Source organism: Salvelinus sp. IW2-2015, linkage group LG8 (genome assembly GCF_002910315.2).
Source record: "Salvelinus sp. IW2-2015 linkage group LG8, ASM291031v2, whole genome shotgun sequence".
NCBI lineage: Eukaryota > Metazoa > Chordata > Actinopteri > Salmoniformes > Salmonidae > Salvelinus > Salvelinus sp. IW2-2015.
In genome coordinates, this window is record NC_036848.1 from 11,618,963 (window position 1) to 11,633,670 (window position 14,708).

Genomic DNA, 14,708 nt, shown 5'->3' on the forward strand with positions numbered 1-14,708 from the left:
GTACTATGGGCTTTGAACGCTGAGCTGTAGTCAATGATAGCATTCTCACATAGGTGTTCCTTATTGTCCAGGTGGGAAAGGGCAGTGTGGAGTGCAATAGAGAGATTGCATCATTGTGGATCGTGGGCTGGGTATGCATAAATGGAGTGGTCTAGGGTTTCTGGGATAATGGTGTTGATGTGAGCCATTACCAGCCTTTCAAAGCACTTCATGGCTACACGTGAGTTGCTGACGGGCTGTAGTCATTTAGGCAGGTTGCCTTCGTGTTCTTGGGCACAGGATATGGTGGTCTGCTCTGTAAACATGTTGGTATTACAGAGTCAATCAGGGACATGTTGAAAATGTTCATAGTTAAGACCTGCCCCAGATGGTAGCACATGCCCGGAGGCACCACGTCCTGGTAATCCGTTGTCTGGCCCCGCAAGCCTTGTGAATGTTGACCTGTTTAAAGGTCTTACTCACGTCGGTTATGAGAGCGTGATCACACAGTCGTCCCGGAACAGCTGATGCTCTATGTATCGCCCGTCAGTGTTGCTTGCCTCGAAGCGAGCATAGAAGTGATTTAGCTCGTCTGGTAGGCTCGTGTCACTGGGCAGCTCGCAGCTGTTCTTTCCTTTTAGTCTGTAATAGTTTGCAAGCCCTGCACATTAAGACGAGCGTCGGAGCCGGTGTAGTATGTTTCAATCTTAGCCCTGTTTTGACGCTTTGCCTGTTTGATGGTTCGTCGCAGGGCATAGCAGGATTTCTTATAAGCTTCCGGGTTAGAGTCCCGCACCTTGAACAGCGGCAGCTCTACCCTTTTGCTCGTGCCGAATGTTGCCTGTAATCCATGGCCTTCTGGTTGGGGTATGTACGTACAGTCACTGTGGGGATGACGTCCTCGATGCACTTATTGATAAAGAGCAGTGACTGCTGTGGTGTACTCCTCAATGCCATCAGAAGAAGTCCGGAACATTATTCCAGTCTGTGATAGCAAAACAGTGCTGTAGTTTAGCATGCTCTTCATCTGACACTTAGCGCGAGTGGTTAAGAGTGTGAGCAGTAGCTGAAAGGTCGCTGGTTTGAATCCCAGAGCCGGCAAGTGTGAGAAATCTGCCATTGAGCAAGGGTTACAACAACTGGGTGCTGGTGATGTAACTTAAGGCAGCCCACTGCAGCTCTCTGATTTAGCAGGTGTTGGATTAACATGTAAAAACATATTCAGTTGTGCCTGCAAACAAAGTTTTCCATTGTTTATCTCCATCTCTCTCTCTCACCTTTTGAACACCCTGTTCGCTCTTCCTCCCTCCCTCCCTCCCCCCCTCCCTCCCTCCCTCCCTCCCTCCCTCCCTCCCTCCCTCCTCCCTCCCCCCTCCCCTCCCTCCCTCCCTCCCCTCTCTCTCTTCTCACCCTTTAACACCCCCTGTCGCTCTCTCTTCTCTCCTTTTAACACCCCTGTCGCTCTCTCTCTATCTCACCTTCTTACACCCCCCTGTCGCTCTCTCTCTCTACCCCTTTCTACACCCCCTTCGCTTCTCTCTCTCCTCCTCTCTCTCTACTCTCTCTCTCTCTCCCTCTCTTCTCTCTCTCTCTCTCATCCTTTTAACCACCCCTGTTCGTCTCTCTCTCTCTCTCTCTCTCTCTCTCTCTCTCTCTCTCTCTCTCTCTCTTCCTCTCTCTCTCTCTCTCTCTCTCTCTCTCTCTCCTCTCACCTTTTAACACCCCTCACACACACACACACACACACTACTTGTCTCTGTGTTTATCACAACTGACAACTTTGCAGCAGTGCACTTTCTGTTCAGCCTGCCCTTTATGCAGATATGTGGGTGGCTGGGAACGAGGGATGGAGGGAGGTAAAGAAACAGGAGGAGGGAGAGTGGAAGGGGTTCGTTATGTTTTAATCAAATCCCAGAGAAGTGTGCTCAGCATTCGCTCAGTCTGACCACAACTCATGGCCAACACCACCCCGCAACACTGTTTCCTCCCCAACAGCCAATCAATAGCCCTCCTCGTGTTGGCCATATTCATCCTCTGATAATTCACTGACATGCTTTATCTGAAGTTTCTGAGGTTTCTGACAGTCTGGGTTCCGTCTGGGTTCAGTACGATGCTAAAATTGGACATAGACACACAGCGTCTGGGTAAACTGAATTTAAATTGCAACCTTAATTCAAATCAGTCCATTGTTAATTTGTTGATATCCATGCTAACGTTAGCACTCAATAACGAAAAGATCTAGGTTGATGGATGGGATCATACTGTGAGTTGAATGAACATCCCCTGCAACCCTGCTGCTAGCATGCTGCACAGCAGGAGAGAGAGAGTCAATTGAAATTGAATTGAATAGAGAGAGAGAGAGAGAGAGAGAGAGAGAAAATTGAAACTGAATTGAATAGAGAGAAGCGAGAGAGAGAGAGAGCTCAATAGTGGCTAACGATGATGGATTTGGTGCTGAAGTGATCGATACACAAAGCTTCTCCTCTATCACCTCCATCTGCAGCTGAGGCTGATCAGCTCCACCAAAAACACTGTCAACTTTCCTCGAGCTCAGAGAGAAGACGTTATCACGGTCTGACTGGCTGTTTCAGGACTCTCCAGTCTGCTTGCTCTGCTTCAGTAACTACAGCATCTGAGTGCTGTAGCCTGGCTGAGTGCCTATGCTTCAGCCAACCTCTTTTTTTTGTCATGCCATGCCACACAATGCAAAGGAACTGGCTAAACAGGAAGTAACTGCCAACTGCAGGCAAATGTTCTATCAATCAGCGTGATTAGCTGGCAATATCAGACTGTTCACTGATTCAGGTTTTGAATGATGCACTGCAGACTGTTTGCGTTCCTCTACTTGAGCAATAGAGGGATGGAGTATCAGTTAAATAAAGATATTAGCGGCAGAAACTGTGGAGTGAGCAGACTCGTTTAGTCATTCAGTACACTGAAAGCTCTTAATGGCTAGACCGCTAACAAATTGAAGTGAATGCTCTCAGGCGCCATGCCAGGCCGCTAACATCCTACACATTGAAATTAATTGTCGTAGGCGCTAAGGTAAGGCTAGCACAGTCTACTAACTTTATCCCTATTGAAGTGAATCTTCTAAGGTGCTAAGGCTAGCCCTCTAGCGTTGCCCTCATTGAAGCCAATGCTGTGGGTCTATAAGAGGATTATGTCCTCTTTCTGAGCGGGCCTGGACAGGGTGTTACCTTGGCATCCCGTTGATCCGGATTGTTGTGGATGAGGGGTAACCCGTCTCTGACAGCTGGGCCTGAAAGACCAGCTTCTCCTGAGTCACACACATTACCCAAACCTGTTCAATCAATCTGAGATGGACACTGAGAGCTGTTCAGGTGTGTGTGTGTGTGTGTGTGTGTGTGTGTGTCGTGTTGTGTGTGTGTGTGTGTGTGTGTGTGTGTGTGTGTGTGTGTGTGTGTGTGTGTGTGTGTGTGTGTGTGTGTGTGTGTGTGTGTGTGTGTGTGTGTGTGTGTGTGTGTGTGTGTGTGTGTGTGAGTATGTGATTCTGTGTGCAGATGGACAAAGTATCTACTTATGAGTGTGTGTGTGCATGTGCAGATGTCTTTGTAATGTGTGTGTATCCATGCTGCAGTGCTGACTCAGGTGAAACCTGTCTCTAGCTCTGTTTCTTCATCTCTCTTTCTCACTCACACACACAATACACACACAAACACACAAATACACACAGAAACACACACACATTTCACTCGCTCCCTGTGCCCTTGCCGAGTCAGGAAGTCATCTTCGGTGACACTTTCTCTTGCTGCTGCAGACACCATCCATAAATACATGATCACCTGGATCACTGGGGAATGGGTTCACTGCTGCCCCAACTATCTTAGCAGACCTATGCATTTTGGCTATACATAATCCATTGTCCGATTTTCGGCAAGGTAATACACAATTCACTTTTGTAATTCATTACTCACTCCTTAAACTCTCTCAAATATTCCATCAGTGATCTGCATATCAGAGTATACAGAGTAGGATCTTATTTGAGCCAGTTGCTACAGCGGGAAAAAATCCTGCAGCAGCAGGAAATGTGAATTATTATGTGGATTATAATCAAAGGACATTTTTTGTAGGGGTTGATACTTTTTTGTTTGGTCAAATCAAGTCTGACATTTTAAATTGGAAATGGCAAACTTTAGAAGCCTTTTAAAACCTTGGATACACTACAAGTTTGCACTTTACTGCTGTGCAGGAGAATTCTCAGCAACAAAAGAGTGATCCAATTAAGATCCTACATCTGTATAGATTGTTATGATAATGTTAATATATAATACTGTATATATATGTAGAAGTTAGGGAATGAGATAAGGAACCCAGTTCAAAGTACTGAGACCAGACTCAAGTGTTTAGTGAATGTGCCAAGACCAATGACTGTTTGTCTGTCTGTCTGTCTGTCTGTCTGTCTGTCTGTCTGTCTGTCTGTCTGTCTGTCTGTCTGTCTGTCTGTCTGTCTGTCTGTCTGTCTGTCTGTCACTCACCGTGGTATTGCTTGTATCTTCTGGATTCCCGAACATGAAAATCCTCGGGCCATCTGTGACATCAGCTCCGGAGCCCCATCGGGATTGGCCGACAAGAGGTGGAAGAGGGCCCTTGTGATCATCAGGACCAAGAAGAATTTGTAATCCTGGTAGTCGCCTGTGCAGAATGGAACAACAAATCAATCAGTTGCACTGTCATTGCCTCATAATGCAAAACAATGATACATTCTGGGGTAACTGATACAATGCAAAGTGGATATATACCCAAAGTGCTGTGGCGTCTTAACATATACAGTACCAGTCAAAAGTTTGGACACAGCTACTCATTCAAGGGTTTTACTTTATTTTTACTATTTTCTACATTGTAGAATAATAGTGAAGACATCAAAACTATGAAATAACACATATGGAATCATGTAGTAACCAAAAAAGGGTTAAACAAATAAATAACAAAAATTTGATTTTAGATTCTTCAAAGTAGCCTCCCTTTGCCTTGATGACAACTTTGCACACTCTTGGCATTTTCTCAACCAGCTTCATGAGGTAGTCACCTGGAATGCTTTTCCAACAGTCTTGAAGGATTTACCACATATGCTGAGCACTTGTTGGCTGCTTTTCCTTCACTCTGCGGTCCAACTCATCCCAAACCATCTCAATTGGGTTGAGGTCGGGTGGTTGTGGAGACCTGGTCATCTGATGCAGCACTCCATCACTCTCCTTCTTGGTCAAATAGCCCTTACACAGCCTGGAGGTGTGTTGGGTCATTGTCCTGTTGAAAAACAAATGATAGTCCCACTAAGCGCAAACCAAATGGGATGGCGTATTGCTGCATAATGCTGTGGTAGTCATGCTTGTTAAGTGTGCCTTGAATTCTAAATAAAACACAGACAGTGTCACCAGCAAAGAACTCCCACACCATCACACCTCCTCCTCCATGCTTCACGGTGGGATGCATGTGACCCAAAAGTACAAATTTCCACCGGTCTGATGTCCACTGCTCATGTTTCTTGGCCCAAGCAAGTCTCTTCTTATTATTGGTGTCCTTTAGTAGTGGTTTCCTTGCAGCAATTCGACCATGAAGGCCTGATTCATGCAGTCTCCTCTGAACAGTTGATGTTGAGATGTGTCTGTTACTTGAGCTCTCTGAAGCATTTATTTGGGCTGCAATCTGAGGTGCAGTTAATTTCCGATATCTGATTTCCGATTATCTCTAATGAACTTATCCTCTGCAGCAGAGGTAACTCTGGGTCTTCCTTTCCTGTAGCGGTCCTCGTGAGAGCCAGTTTCATCGCTTGATGGTTTTTCAGCGCTTGATGGTTGTTGCGACTGCACTTGAAGAAACTTTAAAAGTTCTTGAAATTTTCCGGATTGACTGACCTTCATGTCTTAAAGTAATGATGGCCTGTCGTTTCTCTTTGCTTATTTGAGCTGTTCTTGACATAATATGGACTTGGTATTTTACCAAATAGGACTCTCTTCTGTATACCACCCCTACCTTGTAACAACACAACTGATTGGCTCAAACGCATTAAGAAGGAAAGAAATTCTGCAAATTAACTTTTAACAAGGCACACCTGTTAATTGAAATGCATTCCCGGTGACTACCTCATTAAGCAGGTTGAGAGAATGCCAAGCGTGTGCAAAGCTGTCATCAAGGCAAAGGGTGGCTACTTTGAAGAATCTCAAATATAAAATAAATGTTGATTTGTGTAACACTTTTTTGGTTACTACATGATTCCATATGTGTTATTTCATAGTTTTGATGTTTTCACTATTATTCTACAATGTAGAAAATAGTAAAAATAAAGAAAAACTCTGGAGTGAGTAGGTGTGTCCAAACTTTTGACTGCTACTGTACGTGTCATAATGTTCGCTGAACAAGCAGAGTCTTTCTCTTCCTGTTAGAACCAGTCTAAGCAGCAGTGTGGTTTTATGATAGAGGCCACCACTGTTCTCCCCAACCCCAGGCCTCCTTGCCCCAATCAAAGCAGTGTAGCCTGAAAAGCACATGATGTTGTGTTGGAGAAGAGGCACTCTAGCTTTGTCTGGTTATCTGAATTAAAATTTCATATCAACCCAGTTCAGAGACTGTTCCAACTGGCCCCTTTTAAAAGCTGTAAGAGGAAAGACAATTCCACTGCGGTTGAAAGGAGCTGTGCCAAGGATCTCAGAAAAACGGCACCAGCCGTTATACAAACATCAACTGTGGATGAGGCTGAAGTGTAGGGCAACATTCTGTGACCCAAATACGCTCAGACCGTGCTTTGTGCACTAATATAATGGCTCTGAGTCGGAATATGTTCACCTTATCGAAATCAGTGGAGACTGCTGAGGGAGGACGGTTTATAATAATGTCTGGAACGGCGCAAACCATGTGTTTGATGTATTTGATACCATTCCACCTATTCTGCTCTAGCCATTACCAGGAGCCCGTCCTCCCCAATTAAGATGTCATCAACCTCCTGTGATCAAAATAAAGACACAGTTAAACACTTGTTTAGTGCCTCTCTGTTCTCTCAAGTGTCATTCCCATTTCAGCGGCTCCTGTTCCCTGAATGTCCCTGACATGCTGCTCTTTCACCAGGCCCGGTCCCCGGACACAGAGCTCCTTCACCAGGCCTGGTCCCCAGACGCAGAGGTCCCTAGTGCGCAGCTAGGAAATGACCCAGACTCACACAGACCGCAGGGCTCCAGAAGACGTGGATGTCGATTAAGGCAGTCCCCCACACCTTTCTGATTCAGAAGGTTTGGGTTAAATGCGGAAGACACATTTCAGTTGAATACATTCAGTTGGACAACTGACTAGGTATCCCCCTTTCCCTTTCCCTTTCGTGAATAATGCATAGAGCTAATGCAGCTAGTTAGGCCTCTTATCTCCTCCAGCCTCCTCTGACAACACATGCACCCACAGAGGAGCGATGGAAGGAGGAGAGGAAATAGAGAAAGAGGGGGGTGAAGGCGGTGCAGAGGGGAGGACTGTGGAGAGTAAAAATAGAGAAGGGGGAGCAGCGGGTAGAGAAAGGGGGAAAGAGAATTGGCCAAGGGGGAGAAAGAGAAAAGGACAGGATATTGGAGGGGGTTGTAGCGAGGGGGAAAGAGCGAGAGAATTTTTAAAGAGGGTGAAGAGGGCAGCAGCACAGGGGGCGGAGAGAGAGAGAAATGTAGATGTAGAGAGAAGAGAAAGAGTTGAGAAAAGAACAGCTAGATGTAAGTGTTTTAGTGAGGAGAAAAGGCTGATCAGTACAGCATTTCTCTGCAAATACAGTACAAACATAGCCCAGCGGCAGGGATTGATGTATGGTCAATCGTTAAATAAATAATAAAACAAACCTACATTCATTATTGCACTATTCATCTCATGCTGTTCTTTCCCTGCAGCGTGATGGAAAACGGATGAAATGTACAAAATCAGGGGTGTTTTTTCCACTGGAGTAAATGTCTTGTAATAATGTGAGATCAGTACATAGACTTTACCCCACTTTAGAGGCAAGGTCGGGATTTCCCTGTCTGTCTGTCTGTCTGTCCGTCTGTGGCTGGTGATAAATCTGCCCCTAATCTGGCTCTGAATCAACAGTAATCGTGACTGCTGTGTTTACAAATGTCTCCAAGCTGTCCACAAAATTCATCGGTACAGCTCGTAGCCTGTCTGTATGTCTGTGCCTTCTGTCTGTCTGTCTGTCTGTCTGTCTGTCTGTCTGTCTGTCTGTCTGGGCTTTCTGTCTGTCTGTCTTTTCTGTCTGTCTGTCTGGGCTTTCTGGGCCTTCTATCTTTCTCTTTGTCTCTCACTATCTCTCTGCTACTCTCCATCTTGACTGTCTACAGAAGTCATTAGTACAGTTGCTTAAAGTCTGTCTTTCTTTCTCTTTGTCTCTCACGTTGTGCCACTTTCACCATCTTGATCGTCATTAGTATAGCTTGTAGAATGTCCAAGCTTTCTTTCATTCCTTCACTCTCACTTCCGCTCTCTCTATCTCTCTATCTCTCTCTGACACTTTCACCATCTTAGACTTTCCCTCTCTTAATATCACTCTCCTCTCACTCTCAACCATGGAACAATCACTTTGGATGAGCTTTGCTGTTTGCTAACCCACTCTGCATCTCTTGTCACACACTCTAGCTCTTATCCTCCAGATTTGAATGAGCAAACACACACACAGAGACTGTTTATCTTCCACCATCCTCTCTCTGTCTCCCTCTCTCTGAGAGGTAGTGTTAAAGGGAAGGCACTGATAGCTGGACAGGAAACAGAGTCTAGTTGAAATCCAATTAGGCATGCTAAGACAAGCCAGGCAGCGACCGGACCAACTGACAGTACAGTTCAGGAGAAATCTACAGTGGCTCGCGAAAGTATTCACCCCCCTTGGCATTTTTCCTATTTTGTTGCCTTACAACCTGGAATTTAAATAGATTTTTGGGGGGTTTGTGTCATTTGATTTACACAACATGCCTACCACTTTGAAGATGCAAAATATGTTTTATTGTGAAACAAACAAGAAATAATAATAAACTTGAGCGTGCATAACTATTCACCACCCCCAAAGTCAATACTTTGTAGAGCCACCTTTTGCAGCAATTACAGCTGCAAGTCTCTTGGGTATGTCTCTAAAAGCTTGGCACATCTAGCCACTGGGATTTTCCACCATTCTTCAAGGCAAAACTGCTCCAGCTCCTTCAAGTTGGATGGGTTCTGCTGATGTACAGTAATCTTTAAGTCATACCACAGATTCTCAATTGGATTGAGGTCTCGGCTTTGACTAGGCCATTCCAAAACATTTAAATGTTTCCCCTTAAACCACCCAAGTGTTGCTTTAGCAGTATGCTTAGGATCATTGTCCTGCTGGAAGGTGAACCTCTGTCCCAGTCTCAAATCTCTTGAAGACTGAAACAGGTTTCCCTCAAGAATTTCCTGTATTTAGCACCATCCATCATTTCTTCAATTCTGACCAGTTTCCCAGTACCTGCCGATGAAAAACATCCCAACAGCATGAATCTGCCACCACCATGCTTCACTGTGTGGATGTTGCTCTCGGGGTGATGAGAGGTGTTGGTTTGCGCCAGACATAGCGTTTTCCTTGATGGCCAAACAGCTAAATTTTAGTCTCACCTGACCAGAGTACCTTCTTCTATATGTTTGGGAAGTCTCCCACGTGCCTTTTGGCAAACACCAAACATGTGTGCTTATTTTCTTCTGGTCACTCTTCCGTAAAGCCCAGCTCTGTGGATTGTTCGGCTTAAAGTGGTCCTATGGACAGATACTCCAATCTCCGCTGTGGAGCTTTGCAGCTCCTTCAGGGTTATCTTGGTCTCTTTGTTGCCTATCTGATTAATGCACTCCTTGCCTGGTCCGTGAGTTTTGGTGGGCGGCCCTCTCTTGGCAGGTTTGTTGTGGTGCCATATTCTTTCCATTTTTAAATAATGGATTTAATGGTATTCCGTGGGATGTTCAAAGTTTTTGATATTTTTTTACAACCCAAGCCTGATCTGTACTTTTTCCCTGACCTGTTTGGAGAGCTCATTGGTCTTCATAGTGCTGCTTGCTTGCTGGTGCCCGTTGCTTAGTGGTGTTGCAGATTCTGGGGCCTTTCAGAACAGGTGTATATATACTGAGATCATGTGACAGATCATGTGACACTTAGATTACACACAGGTGGACTTTATTTAACTAATTATGTGACTTCTGAAGGTAATTGGTTGCACCAGATCTTATTTAGGGGCTTCATAGCAAAGGGGGTGAATACATATGCACGCACCATTTTTCCGTTTTTAAATTTTTAATAATTTTTTGGACCAATTTTGGACTATTTTGTGTATGCCCATTATACGAAATCCAAATAAAGATGAATTTAAATGACAGGTTGTAATGCAACAAAATAGGAAAAACGCCAAGGGGGTGAATACTTTTGCAAGTCACTGTATCTTCAGAAAGGCCTGACAACTTCTTCTGAGGGTCCCACATGTGGAGCTCCTCCACCAGGCTCTGTCCTATTTTCCCGATGATCCCACAGGTGGAGCTGCACAAACAGGGCCTGTCCTATTCTCCTGAAGGTCCCACATGTAGAGCTCCTCCACCAGGCTCTGTCCTATTTTCCTGAGGGTCCCACAGGTGGAGCTCCTCCACCAGGCCCTTTCCCATTGACTGATATGATGGGGACTGACAGAAAGGCCTAATCGCATGGTCGGTGTTCTCAGCAGTAATGGATTTTTATATTATTATTATATTTATATATTAATTTTTTTACCCAGTTTTCTCCCCAATTCTGTGGTATCCAATTGGTAGTTACAGTCTTGTCTCATCGCTGCAACTCGCGTACGGACTCGGGAGAGTCGAAGGTCTAGAGCCGTGCATCCACGAAACACAACCCAACCAAGCCGCACTGCTTCTTGACACAATGCCCACTTAACCCGGAAGCCAGCCGCACCAATGTGTCGGAGGAAACACCGTGCACCTCGTGACTGTGTCAGCGTGCACAGCGCCCAGCCTGCCACAGGAGTCGCTAGTGCACGTTGGGACAAGGACATCCCTGCCAGCCAAACCCTCCCCTAACCCGGACGACGCTGGGCCAATTGTGCGCCGCCCCATGGGTCTCCCGGTCGTGGCCGGCTAAGTAATGGATTTAGCAATGAACTTGCAACAGACCCCTGTCATTCATATTGTAGACATAAAGAGGGAAGCAGGGAAACAGCCCTTCTGTGTAGTTTCTGAACTGCATACATCTACAACGGTACAACAATCTAGGCCTACATCAAGAGTCCTCTTCGCCAAACCTCTTTTTGGAGAACAAAAGACTTGAGTCAAAGCATGCCGCCCACCTTAAATACAGTAGATAATCCCTAAAAGTGGAGAAATCCCAATCCTTACAAACCTTGATTAACCTATCTAGCCTATCCTTAATACTTAATCAGCTTTTATATGCGGGAGAGTAGTGGTATATGTTCCAATCCAAACCCTTTCCTTGTGTGGCTGCATGTGGCCTCGGCCTATGACAACAAAAAAAACAGGTATTTTTGCGGATCAACCAGTTGTCTGCTATTGACGTCTGAGGCCTAATTCTGCCTGAGTGGGCGAACCCCCTTCAGTAGGCCTGAGTTACCCACCGGGTATAGCTGCACCCCATGAGGAGGAGCACAGCGAGAGACAGATCTGTTCAGGACCTCAGTCTGACACCGAGTTACACCAGACCAAACCAGACCAGAACAGGAGAGGGGCTGTGGAGAGTACAAAACAACACAAACCAACACAGAAAGCCAGACGCTATATGGTTGTGTTATATAATATAATAATATGCATACAAAAAGTCATAGAACTGTGCAAACAACCAAATAAATCATATTACTGAATATAAAAAATATATATGAATGAATGAATGTAATATATGATGATAAATGTAATGGTGTACTCCTGTTGTCTATTCCCCAGGAGCGCTCCGTTGCATTATTGTTTGTTTGGTTGGCAATGTTCCCGCTTCCTCAGTTCCCTTCCAGACCTAATCAAATCTACCGTTCCGTCCTGCGTTCCCCCTGTCAGCTCATTCCATTAGCATTATTAAGACAGAACCCGCCCCTGCACCACTCATTTCATCTCCACTTGCAACAGCAACCAGGGGGAGACTGAGGTCCCCAATGCACTATTAAATACTAGGCCACTGGAAGATTAATAGTCTGCTGTCTTCCAGTTATCTGGGGTTTTGATCGGGTCAGAGTCAGAGAGACGACTACCTGGGTACTTGGGGTCTTACACCTATCCAATCCTTCACAAGTGCCGGATTGAAATCATACTCCAGTCCAAATCAACACCTTGTCCTTAACCCGGCTTAACCCCTTCCTGTATAAGGGTGTGATCTCAAAGCATGGTTTTAAACAATATGACAACAGCTGAGATGGAATTGTCTCCATATTGCTTACACCTATCCAATCCTTCACAAGTGCCAAGGGATAGGAACTAGGGGTTGATTTGGGATTGTGCAAATCTAGGATGAGTGACCTGTGCCTCTCCTATGTCTAGACCAGACCTTTTTACATGTTCATAGATCATGGTGCTGTTATGTCTGGAAGGGACTCTACAATTTAGAGCGGATTTGTCATGTACAGTATGTCCCAATGCTGGTCCATTGGCCAGCCCATAGCCTCGGCTTCCAGGCCTCGCTCACGTTGTTCTCCAGAGCCTGGCCAACCCATAGTCTGGTTGTTCTCCAGAGCCTGGGTTCCGGCTTTCTAGGGAGTTTTTCCTAGCCACCGTGCTTCTACACCTGCATTGCTTGCTGTTTGGGGTTTTAGGCTGGGTTTCTGTACAGAACATTGTGACATCAGCTGATGTAAGAAGGGCTTTATTAATACATTTGATTGATTGGTGGTGGTTCTCCAGAGCCTGGTGGTTCTGCAGAACCTGGTTGTTCTCCAGAGTCTGGTTGTTCTCCAGAGCCTGGTTGTTCTCCAGAGCCTGGTGGTTCTCCAGAGCCTGGTGGTTCTCCAGAGCCTGGTTGTTCTCCAGAGCCTGGTGGTTCTCCAGAGCCTGTGGAAATTCCTATTGGAGCAGTAGGTATGAGTGAAGCGCTGGCTGCCAGAGGCTGCTGGCTGATTGGCTGTGAGTAGGCATTGATTTTCTTTAAACAACCCCTTCCATCCCTCTTCAGAAGAACAAATTATCCAGAGAAATCTCATTTAGGGTGCTAGCATTGCTAGTGTACTATATATTTTTTTAGGTATATTTCGGAAATTGTTCATATTTTATTTTTATATAATTTTGTTGAAATTATACAACCTCACGTTCCTTTTCAAATTGTTGGGAGGGGCAAAAGGCCCAGCCATTAAATGGATTGTTGTTAGGAGAAAAAATTATTGACGACCCGACAGTCACTAGCTGCCAAAATGTGTCTGGGGCACTGCACAATATGGATCTACAGTAATGTCTTAATGACCACCATTATTGATTGGACTGGTGATCGATTGGCTGACCAATTGGTTAGACCAATCTGTCTCCCCACCAGTAGGACCTGAGCCCTAGGACCATGGTCCATGCTATGGGATCCTTGGGACGTCCCTACCCCATTATAGTCGTTAAGGTTAGGGTTAGGTAAGGGTTGTGGTTAAGGTTAGGATAGGATAGGATAGGAATTAAGGTTAGGGTTTAGGGTAGGGACGTCCCAAGGATCCGGGGATTGCATTGACCATGCCTCAGGACTACCTGGCCTGACAACTCCCAGCTGTCTCTGTCCCCAGGCCACCCGGTCGTGCTGCCGATCCAGTTCTGCTTCTCTGCCTGTGGCTATGGAACTAGCTTGTCCCGGACCTGCTGTTGGCCTGATGACTCCTGTCTGTTGGTTATGAAAACTGTTTCACCGAACACGCTGCTTTGTTCCAAATCTGCTGTTTTCAACTCTTTCTCTCTCTCTCCTCTCTCGCTCTTTCTATCACTCTCTACTCTCTCTCTCTCTGAACCTCTTGCAAGAACGGCTTTTCACTGTACTAGCCACCGTGCTTCTACATCTGCATTGCTTGCTGTTTGGAGTTTTAGGCTGGGTTTCTGTATAGCACTTTGTGACATTGGCTGATGTGAAATGGGCAATATAAAATGCATGTGATTGATTGACCAGCACACAACTCAAACTGCCCTAGAAACAACAAGGAGCAAGAATGAACTGACACCCTATTCCCCACATAGTGCACTGCGTTTGACCCCTAGTCCATATGGCTTGGGTAAAAAGTTGTGTGCTATGTAGGGAATAGGCTGTAATTTTAGATGTGGAGGCTCCGGGGTAAAAGAGAGCAGTAAGAACACTCAGTAAGGCAGACAGGCAGACAGTTAGGCAGGGAGGCAGGCAGACAGGCAGGAAGGCAGACAGTCAGGCAGACAGACAGACAGACAGGGAGGCAGTTGAGCAGTGAGGCAGGCAGGCAAGTAAGAAGATAGATAGGCAGGCACGCAGTTAGGCAGGTAGACAGGCAGGAAGGGAGGCAGTTAGGCAGGTAAGTAGGCAGATAGACAGGCAGGCAAGTAGGCAGATAGACAGGCAGGCAGGTCGTTTGGTAGTCAGGCAGTTAGGCATGGAGACAGGCAGGCAGGCAGGAAGGGACACAGCTAGTCTTTCCTGATGTGCAAGTCCTGTCATTCCTCTTGCATTTCTCTGGTGGTTGGGTAAACTCAGAACAACAGCTCTGGTGGCTGGATGAACTCAGAACAACAGCTCTGGTGGCTGGATGAACTCAGAACAACAGCTCTGGTGGCTGGGTAAA

The 14,708-nt window shown here is 45.8% G+C and overlaps 1 protein-coding gene across 1 annotated transcript in view; it reads right to left on the bottom strand.

Annotated features, from left to right (window-relative positions):
* The window catches only part of LOC111966995 (FERM and PDZ domain-containing protein 1-like), a 45,570-nt gene that overhangs the window by 27,538 nt on the left and 3,324 nt on the right, over positions 1–14,708 (bottom strand). The window contains exon 2 of the mRNA XM_070445014.1: positions 4,479–4,635. The gene's annotated coding sequence lies outside the window, so the exon portion shown is untranslated. The remainder of the gene's footprint in view (positions 1–4,478; positions 4,636–14,708) is intronic.